This window comes from Hipposideros armiger, unplaced genomic scaffold, assembly GCF_001890085.2.
Source record: "Hipposideros armiger isolate ML-2016 unplaced genomic scaffold, ASM189008v1 scaffold_63, whole genome shotgun sequence".
Taxonomy (NCBI): Eukaryota; Metazoa; Chordata; class Mammalia; order Chiroptera; family Hipposideridae; genus Hipposideros; species Hipposideros armiger.
Window position 1 is genome coordinate 3,791,843 of NW_017731413.1, and position 10,055 is coordinate 3,801,897.

A 10,055-nucleotide genomic window follows, 5' to 3' on the forward strand; every position below is an offset into this window, starting at 1 on the left:
TTGGTGTTGGGACGACACAAAATATTTATAAAAAAATGAACGGTAGGGTGAGGCGAGCTGTTTTATTTTTAAAGAAGGTTAAAAAAATACCTTGACAATGCTTTTTTCTTACCTATACATGCTATCTTGTTTTATTGCACTTCACTTTATTTCACTCCACAGGTGTTATGTCTTTTACAAATGGACCCTCCACCAGCAAAAAGATTACACTTCCTTTTTATTGCTATACTTGCTTTATTATGGTGGTCTAGAACCAAACCCCCAATATCTCAGAGGTATGCCTGTAGTTTCATTTTTACAAAATGTAAAATTATTTTACTCAAGTGATATTAGGGGGAAGATAGTTGATTGCTGCCCTTAGCTTGATTTGCTTCACTGTTGTTGCAAAAAATAGGTTTATTGTATGGTTCGACCTAACAAAATAGAGAATAGAGCCAGACAAAGAGCTTTTTCCCAATTCGTTAAGTTAACTAATATTTTTTGAGAATTTTTTGCAATTATTAATGATTGGAAATGGTTCAGAAATCCAGGCATGTAGAAAATTGTTTTGGAAATAGGTAAAGTTATGTATTGATGCTGTATAGGGCAGTGGTTGTCAAACTTGATTGTGCAACAGAATCCTAGAGGACTTGTTAAAACAGTTTGCTAGACACCATCCTAGAGTTTCTGATTCAGTTGATCTAGGGTGGAGCCTGAGAATTTTCATTTCTAAGAAATTCCCAAGTGATATTGGGATATCAAGTGATAATGCTGCAGGTTCAGGGACCTTCGTTGGAGAACCACTGATGTAGAGAACTGAAAACCAGCTTCAGTGTCTCTTTTCCATATCTTATCTGGATATGTTTCACATTTGTTTCCTAAGCTAAGTCACTCTCAAGTTGAATCACAGCAAAGACTTTCCGGCTCCATTCCATTCTACTCTCTGTCCAAAGTTCAATGACCTTCAAATTCTACTCTTCAAGGGCCCCCTTTCTCAAGGCTGAACAGTAAATTCTTAATGCTCCAAGAGAGCAGATTCCCAAACTGTGCTAGCACATAAGTGTCCCTCAATATTTTCGTATATGTTTTGTGATAAAGCTGTTCTATGGTCCAAACATTTTGGCATACATTGGTTCAACTGGAAAAAAGATTTATAAAAACTTTTTTATATTAAATTTTTATAAACATTTTTTTTTGTATTATGAAAACTTTTAATTTTAGGACTTCTCAGAACTTTTAATATGTAAATGTGCATTGTGAATTCCAAAAGGGAGATAAAATACAGGGCATTTCCCAAGTGGATTTGACTGTGGAATTCTTTCTCCTCTTCCACACCAAGCACTAGGGAATATCTTTTTATTTATTTTTTTTTGCTAGGGAATATCTACTAACAACAGCTTGGGAAATGATCTAATTTTATAATTTAACTTTATCTTACAAAATTGAAAAAAAAGTCTGTATTACGACCTAGGGAAAAGGCCAACTAACATGCCAAAAACATGATGTATGAATTTTAAATCAGTTTAGAAAAGTAACTAAATACATGCACTCGCCCATTATTTTGATTGTATGAGACTTTTCCTTTTTTTCTTTCCTGTTTTTTATTGTGATAAGGATGGATAACGAAAGTTCTACCCTCTTAACACATTTTAAAGTGTACAGTACAGTATTAACTATTGGCACCATGTTGTACAGCAGATCTCTAGAACTTATTCTTCTTGCATGACTGAAACCTTATACCTGTTGAACAGCAACTCCCCATTTCTCCCACTCTACAGCCCCTGATAATCACCCTTTTACTTTCTACTTCTGAATTTTACTATTTGGGATACTTCCTATAAACAGAATCATGCAGTATTTGTCCATCTGTGATTAGCTTATTTTACTTAGCATAATGTTCTCAAGGTTGATCCAGCTTGTCACATCACTTTCTTCTTTTTTGTGGCTGAATAATAATATTCCATCGTATGACCATACCACATTTTATTTTTTCATGTCGTCTTTTCTTGATCAAATAATTTACTGAGTGATATAAAGAAAGAACCCACGGTTTCTAGCCTCTGTTGATCATCAGGCCTTTCCTGATCTCACCACCTAAAATACCCCTATTTATCCCCACTTCCAATTGTTTTTCCATTATTGTTCCATTTTTTTCATAATTATGTTATCTTATTAATTTCTAAAGTAATTTATATGTTCATTGCCTGTTTCTATCACTAGAAAACAGTTTCATGAGAACAACACCTTTAGCCGTCTTGTTCACTTCTTCTATATCTTCAGTGCCTAGAACAGTGCTTGGCACATCATGTGCAGTCAGTAAATATTTTTGGATGGAAAGAATAGATCGATAATGATCTCAGTTCTAATTATGAAATCTTTATTATAGTAATAAAAGATATAGAAAGAGGAAAGGGTGCTTTTTAGCAGCTTTAGATGAGGCAATTAGAATAATTCTTGATTTCTAATGGACTAATTCCAATCTAATGGTATGAAGGGGGAATCGTTGATGAGAAACTCAGGATGCCATTTTGTAGACACTTTTATTGTGATTTTTAATATCTACTAAGGGATCAAAAAGGCATACAATTATTTTTTAAATAAGGCAAGTATGTGAAAAATACTTGGCATACACATAGGACTATATAAATATCAATTTTTCTATCTCTCTAACTTTAAAAGACCTCTGAAAAGGATGCTTCTTCTTGCTATATTATAAACTTCTTTGACTTGGACAAATCTAAAAAGTATCATTAAAAGTGCTTTTTTAAAAAGCACACTTGTTCTAAAAGAAAGCTTGTGTTATATATTTGCATTTTTGTATGATAAGCAAGTGTTAAATATGTGTAGAGCATAAATGTTGCAAATTTATGGATCCTGGTAATTTTAGAGGCATGGGCGAAGTCTGAAATATATGATTGTTGGATATTACAGTAGATAGATTCAACTTTGCCCAACAAAATGAAAGAAGTCAGCAAACATGATTTTTAGGGAGAAAGGATTCATCCAGGAATCCAAGAGATAATTGTCAGGTCTTCAGGACATAATGTGATTTGAAAGTGCATTAAAAATTTATTAAGTCTATTTCCTGGTATCAAAATGGAAAAATATTTATATCTCACTTCACCAGGCCTTTCATGTGGTTAAAAATTTTTTTTTTTCTTGTTTAGGTTGTCCACATCCGGTCCCTAGTCTCTTCTTTTCAATCTTCTCATTATCCCCCTCTAGGCGTTTATGTTTGTTTTTACTTTATGCTTTTATCCTTATTAGTGGAAAAAAGTGGGTCAGTACTACTTCAGTTTGTCTTCACTTTCACTCTGCTGTTCATTCCTGAACTAGCTTTTAGCCTCTGGAAAACAAGAAAGTAAAAATATTTACAGAAACTGGGCCAACCTCTTCACAGCCCTCCTCCTTGAAGAAAACAAAACTTAAGCAACTGCAACAGTAGTTCCTGTCTGTTCTCACAGCACCTTGTGTTTCCTTTCTCATAAAGCTCAGGTTTTTATTATAATTGTTTATTGAATATCTTTCATCCCAGCTAGACTCTCAGGCCTTTGCGGACCTAGCATATTGCCAAGACTATAACATAAAGAAATTTGTAGTTTAAATGAATAAATGCTGCGTGCAGGAATGACTGCTGCACTGGTACCCACCACCCACACACAATAAAGAAGAGAAGTTGCAGCAATCAACATACTCAAGTGTGGGTACTTTGACATCAACTCTAGAAAACCAGTGGAGACCTGTGGAACTATGGTATCTTAATTACTAGGATAATTTAAGCAAGAGTTTTTGTTTTGTTTGGGGTGGTTGGGGAGAAGATGAAGGGGGTGACTTATTCAGATAATTTCTTCCCCAGATGCTGTGAACGGACGCTGCCTAAGCTCACTTCTGTGGGGTCTTCTCACCCCTCCCACCCTCTTCCGACCGCTTCAAAATGCAGGAAGAGCAGAGCAAAGCCCCAACCTCGGGGCGGAGGTTTCCCGGGGATACCCCGCCCCGCCGTCTGGGCCCCGCCCCTAGCCCACCGGCCCCGCCCCCTTCGCAGCCGCCGGCAGGGGTCGCGCTGCCCCCAGCTTGCCGCTCCGGCGGGGGTGGGGAAAGCTCCGGCGGCCGGTCGGTTTTCTCCGCCGCCGCTGGTTGGATCGTTTCAATAAAAGTCTTTTTTCTCTCTCGCTCTCTCTTCTCCGGGGAACAGGCGGAGGCGTCAGTCTGCAGCCGCCGAGTGAGAACGCGACGCACACGCAGCGAGCGAAAGCGGCCACCCGCCGATCTTTTCAGCTCCTCACGGTCCGGCCCCAGAGAGGAAGGAGTCCGCGTACGGCCGGGCAGCTTCAGCCAGGCGTCGGCGCCTCCCTGCCCGCCTCGCTCCCGCCCGGGCTTTTCCGAGGGGATTAGTGGGCCGCCCGCGCGGCTCGGCGGCCCGGGAGCCATGTTGACCTGGGGGCTTGGCAACGCGTAAGGAACCCCACGGCCCCTCCCGGAGGCTCCGGACCCTCGGCGAGAGCCGGAAGGCAGCTGCGGCGGCGGAGGCCTGCCGGTCCGAGGCGCCTCGGTCGGCCAGCTGCCGGGACCCGGACCTGCATCCGGTCGCCACGGGCGTTGGCGGAGCAGCTTGCCCTCGGCGCCGCGCCTCGCCGCGGGACGCGGCCCCCGCACTTGCTGGTGAGTTGGCTGCGGGCGTCGGCGCGGGGCTTTCCCTGTTGCCCGGCTGACTCCGGGCTGGGAGGGGCGGGGGGTGCTTAGGACCGAGGTTCGAGGGCCGGGGCGGGCGGCTGGTGGGGGCGCGGGAGGCTCAGGCCCGGCCGGGAAGTTGAGAAGGGGAGGCGCGGCTCAGGGGGGCTCGCGTGTGCTTGTCGCCCCTCGGGTCCAGCGAGGACCTCGGGTCGTCTGAGCATTTCCGGGGCCGGGGTGGGGTGTGAGTGTCCGTTGAGCCTCGTTCGCGGTTTGCGCCTGCAGCCGCCACCGCCTCCGGTGCTTGCTGCCGCTTTGGTCTTGGGGGGAGGCCGGTCACCCCGCGAGGCCGAGGAGGGGGAGAGGCTGAAAGTCCCCCACGACACAAAGGTCCCTCGGCGGGGGTGGAGCTGCAGGCGCGGGCGGCGGAGCTCGGAGGGAAAGGAAGGGACGCGGGTCCGCTGGAGGTGGGCAAGGGGGCGGCGGCCGCGGCGCTTCTAGCTCCTTGGAGACGCCGGGGGTGTGCGCGGGTGGGGCGCGCGGAGGAGGGGGAGGAGCAGCCCTCGCGTGGGGCGCGGGCGGAGACAAAGATCAGGGCAACCTCCCGCTGGCGGGTCACACCCATGAGTGTTGGTCACGAGCAGAGGTGGAGGCAATGTGGGAAACCCTCGGAACCCACGGGGAAGGGAAGATGAGGGGGCTGCCAAGTATTGTTTCCGTCGCAGTCGCTTTTCTCAGCGTTTTTGTGCCGCATGCTTTTGCTCCCCAACTCAGCTGAATAGCTCCAGATTGCCTCCCTCTCATCACCCCCTCACTGCCACATTGACTCCTGTGGTTTTCCCCTCATTCTCCCCCTACTTTTCACCCACTGCTTTTCGGGTAAGCAGTATTTTTGCCTTCAGCTGGAGAACGTTTGCTAATGACAGGATGCCTGAGCTAGTTCTGACCCTGAACTGCCTTGAACTCTCCTCTCTTCCTCCTACCCTTTCCTTTCTGGGATCTTAGTAATGTCACATGGCCATTAACAATTAGCTTTTCTTCTGCAGAAAGGGCAAAAGCATTTAGCTGAAATCTTTGGTGCTCGTCCTGTACATTAATATGTCCACCAAAGACACGACGTTGGTCGTGGCTTATCGCCTCGTTAGTTAGCCAGATTAATTCTCTAGATTCAAAAGTGGCCAATTTTGTTTGGAGTTTTGGCTATTTCTAGGGTCAGCAAAGCGTATTCCTGACAATCAGAACAATCAGACCTTCTGTCACTTATCAGTAAAGTCTTGACTTAAAGATGGACAAGTCTTTGCTCCAACTTTGCTGATTCTTTCTTGAAGGATTTAAGAGGCGCTTGTGTAAGGTCAGAGTAACAAATCTGAGTTACTGTATTTTAGATTTGTTAACCATTGGACAGAAGAAAATGAATGGGATCTTAAGATCTTTGATGCCTTGAGTAGAGGAAATCCTCCCTTGAAGCTAGAAATAAGGTTCAACCAAATTTTAAGAAAAAAAATTAGTCCTTATATCATTGGTTTTGTTCTTTTATGAGACTAAGTGGTGACTTATTAAATGTTGGGATGTTGTTTTGTTAATGAAGTCATTTTGGTCTTTGTAATTCTGACATCTGTAATTCTAACATTGTTCCTAAACATTTGGAACAAAAGAAAAAACTGGCTACATTTAAGGCATATTCTTGTTTTTTATGTTATGAGAGAATATGGGAATACAAAAAATGCTATCCTATCTAGTAAACAAGCTTATGGGCCAGAAATACCAACAATTTAAATGCTGGGCTTCAAGGAAAATAGCTGAGTCTTTGAAGTTAGGCAAATATATTATTGATTAGTTTTATTACAGCAAAAATAAAAACACATTTAAATATTAATGCAAAGAAAATAAAAGTAAAGCCTGTTTGATGTAGGGATGTTACTGTTGATATTGTTGTGTATAAGGACAGTCATATCTTGTTGCTTGCTACCATTAAAATGTTGACACTATAAAAATTGTGAAAGGGATTTAGGAACCAATTTCTGAGCTGTGGGACTTCCTATTCCACCCCTCTGCCCCCCAACATATTTTGGATGTGAAATTAACAGATCATATTCATAATCGATTTTTTTTATATAACACTTATCGAAAGGCCATCTTGAGGATATTGATTTTTTTCTGCGTATTTATTAGTGTCTAATTATATAATTGAAGTTTAATTCCCACTGGAAGAAAATCTGCCAAGAAGTTAAAGATTTCTGGGTGGTGGGGTTTATGGGAAAACAAAAATAAATTTCTGTATTTTTCAAATTTCCACATTACTTTTATAATCAGAAAAAAGCATATGAAGAATTAAAGTCTTGTTAATATCCTGATTTGCCTGTTACTAAAAAAAGCTTCTATAAAATGTGTGATTTGTTGTCATCCTTGGATTTGGTTACAAAAAAGTAACTTTTAGTGTTAGGTATTTGAAATAGTGCACCCTGCCAAATGTACTCTGGTTACCAGTAGGAAAAAGACATAGTATAGTAAGGAAAGATGAAATTGGAAGAAAAGATGCAATATATGATAAAATTTGTAAAAACTCATTCTAATAAGTCATTGGTTTTACAAAAAAATAGGAATATTAAATTTTATTTTCTTTGTAGCACAGAACAGCTGTGTTGAACAAGCAGATTTTAATGTATATATTTGTTGATATCTTTAGTTTTCAGATATTGGTTCAGTCCTACAATTATGGTGGAAAGACATACATATATAATATATATATACACACATATACATATATATCAAATTATATAAAATACTGTCTCAAGGCTTTAGTTTTTTCCCTAATTTTCAGCAATATTTACCTCCTTCCCCTTTACTAGTGAAATAACACTAATTAAAAAACTGCAAATATTTCATTGTGAACAATGGAAGCTATAATAGCAATTGAGGTAGATATTCGATAGTGAAAATGATGGTGGTGTCCCTTAATTAAAAAAAAAAAAATCTGTGAACACAAAATCTTTGCCCTGGTATTTTCTTCATTATTGTCTGTCTAATGCTGAATATTTATAAGGCACTACATTTTGAATCATTATACTGATCTCTTGTCTTTATAAAAATTATGGCATCATCTTAAGGTATTTTTATATAGCTTTTATACTTCCACGGTGCACATTTACTTCATGAATTTATTGCTGTATTGTAAAAAAAAGACATGCCAAATCCAATTTATAAAAATATTCTTTAGAGTATTTTATCTGTTTCAAAAATTGCTTCCTTTTATACATGTGAAGGAAGAATTTATGTCCTCTGACCGTAATTTTTGCTTAAATTTTTACATGGAACGAGTTATTTAAAGTGCATTTTATGAATTAATTATGGCATTTTGCATTTTAAATAATGAAGATAAAAAATAGATTTATGGCATTTAAAAATGAGCTTTATTTAGTATTTGTGAGGTAAAAAACTGCCTACAATGGAAAACCTGGTGTAGGTTACTAGCATTCAACCTATAATGTTGGTGATTTGTTTGAACTGTTTGGAAGAGGACCTATTAGACTGGCTTTTTTTTTAAACTTCTATGAGATACTCAAAATTTAAGCCAAGAATGCTTACTGTCATTAGTGGATTCTTTGTCATTATTTTGTTCCCAGCCTTTTTAGTTGGTAATTCTTTGATATCTGCAAAATATTGACCTGGAAAGAGGAATAGCCAAGGGCCAGAAAAATGTATTGAATACATCTGACTAGCTTACCTCTCCTAGTCTGTTTTCCTCTCTGTGTTGGCCAACTTGGAAAATCAATAGATTAGCAGTAAATCTAATAGGTGGAGTGCTACTATAAATAATGTTATGTTCTGCAGTACTGTATGATACCGAATACTGTATTTGAGATGATAGAGGTACAGATCCATAGGATATTGCAGTGATCAAAAATTATCTTGCTCTCCAAAGTCCCCTTGTTAAAATATATCTTGATATACGTAAGTTATGAAAGAATCTTAATTCCTCTTTTGATAGGTACTGTGTACTGTGCCAAGTGTTAACTTGTTAAATCCTCAAAATAATTCCATCCTATAGGTATTGTTTTTCAAATGAGGAAACAGAGACCTCAGTTTAAGTAATTGATTGTCTCCAGGGTCTTACCTCTATGGTGAGGATTTCTGTTTAGGCATTCAAACCACTACTGTACAGTGCTTCCATGGGGATCCGAGGTTAAAAAGTCAGTGTTGAGTATCTCCTGTAGAGAGATCTAAAAAGTGAATTAAAAAGTTCATCAAAATTAGATTTAAATTCCATTGGGTTAGTTTTACTTTGTAAAAAAATGGATCTATACAAAATGTTTAAGGGAGGACTTTTTTTTTTTAAGGTTTTTTTTTTTTTTAATTGGGGATTTAGGGGAGGGGAACAGACAAGCTGCTGTCCTTTTCGTTCTTCAGTCTAGCTGTGGAGGATGTCGCTTCACAGGCCCATGTTGGTATTATCATTGTACTCTTCTAGGGTGAGGCAGTCGCTCGCCGGCCATTGGACAGCTGCTCACAGCAGCTCACGCTGACTGCTGGCCGCTCACACTGGCTGTCAGCCACTCACGGTAGCTCATGGCAGCCCCTCTGCAGCCCATGCCGTCACCGGCAACTCACGGCATACCCAGCTCCAGGTTGCCCGTTGTTCAGCATCTTAGCTGTAGAGGGCGCAGCGTCACCAGCCCTCATGTGGGATCTGAACCGGGGCCCTGCTGCTCAGAGCTGGTGCTCCAAAGCCAACTCCCAACTAATGTGGCACTTGGACGGCCCTGTAGATATATTTTTAATCATAGGTTTATCAATTAGCGGTCTTTGGACATAAAATAAAATGAATATGGGTGCTGAAAAGCAAAAAAATATAATTATACCTGGTCTTGTGATACAAGTATATTTACTTTCATTTTTACTTACATGTTCATTTATTTATTTTGATTTTACATGTGTTAAAATTGCTTTGAATTATTTGAGCATATGCCATAAAAGGGAAGACAGCCCACATGCATGCCGTGTAGGTTGCTTCAGTATTGGGTGAAAATTTTGCCTTAAGGTAGATAAATTTTATGTCTGTATATCTATACACATATAATTGCCTATTGGTTTTTTGTTTTGGTATTGCTTATTTTAATTAAGTAAAGTGTAAATTTTGGTCTTGTTTTTATTGATATGTGGCTATTTACTACTGAAAAATGAAAATATCAGACCAGATTGTATATTTTTGGTCATCACTTTTTATATTAAAAACTGACGTTTATGATATGAAAATTGCAAATTAGTATTGTTAATATATACCTTATCTCCTGTTCATATTTAAAGAACAGGAAATTTTATTGACTTGACCTGTGACAGTAGTCCATTAACGTGAAAAAAGAATGAAAGATTAGCTTTCTTTTATTTTGTTGCCATAAAAATTAATT

General features: G+C 40.0%; 1 protein-coding gene across 2 annotated transcripts in view; it reads left to right on the forward strand.

The window, feature by feature from the left end:
• Positions 1-4,041: 4,041 nt before the first annotated feature.
• CDK17 (cyclin dependent kinase 17) overlaps positions 4,042-10,055 on the forward strand; it is a 103,711-nt gene continuing 97,697 nt past the window's right edge. The window contains exon 1 of one of the 2 annotated variants that reach the window (XM_019641720.1): positions 4,042-4,641. The gene's annotated coding sequence lies outside the window, so the exon portion shown is untranslated. The remainder of the gene's footprint in view (positions 4,642-10,055) is intronic. The other variant, XM_019641721.1, reaches the window with a different exon arrangement.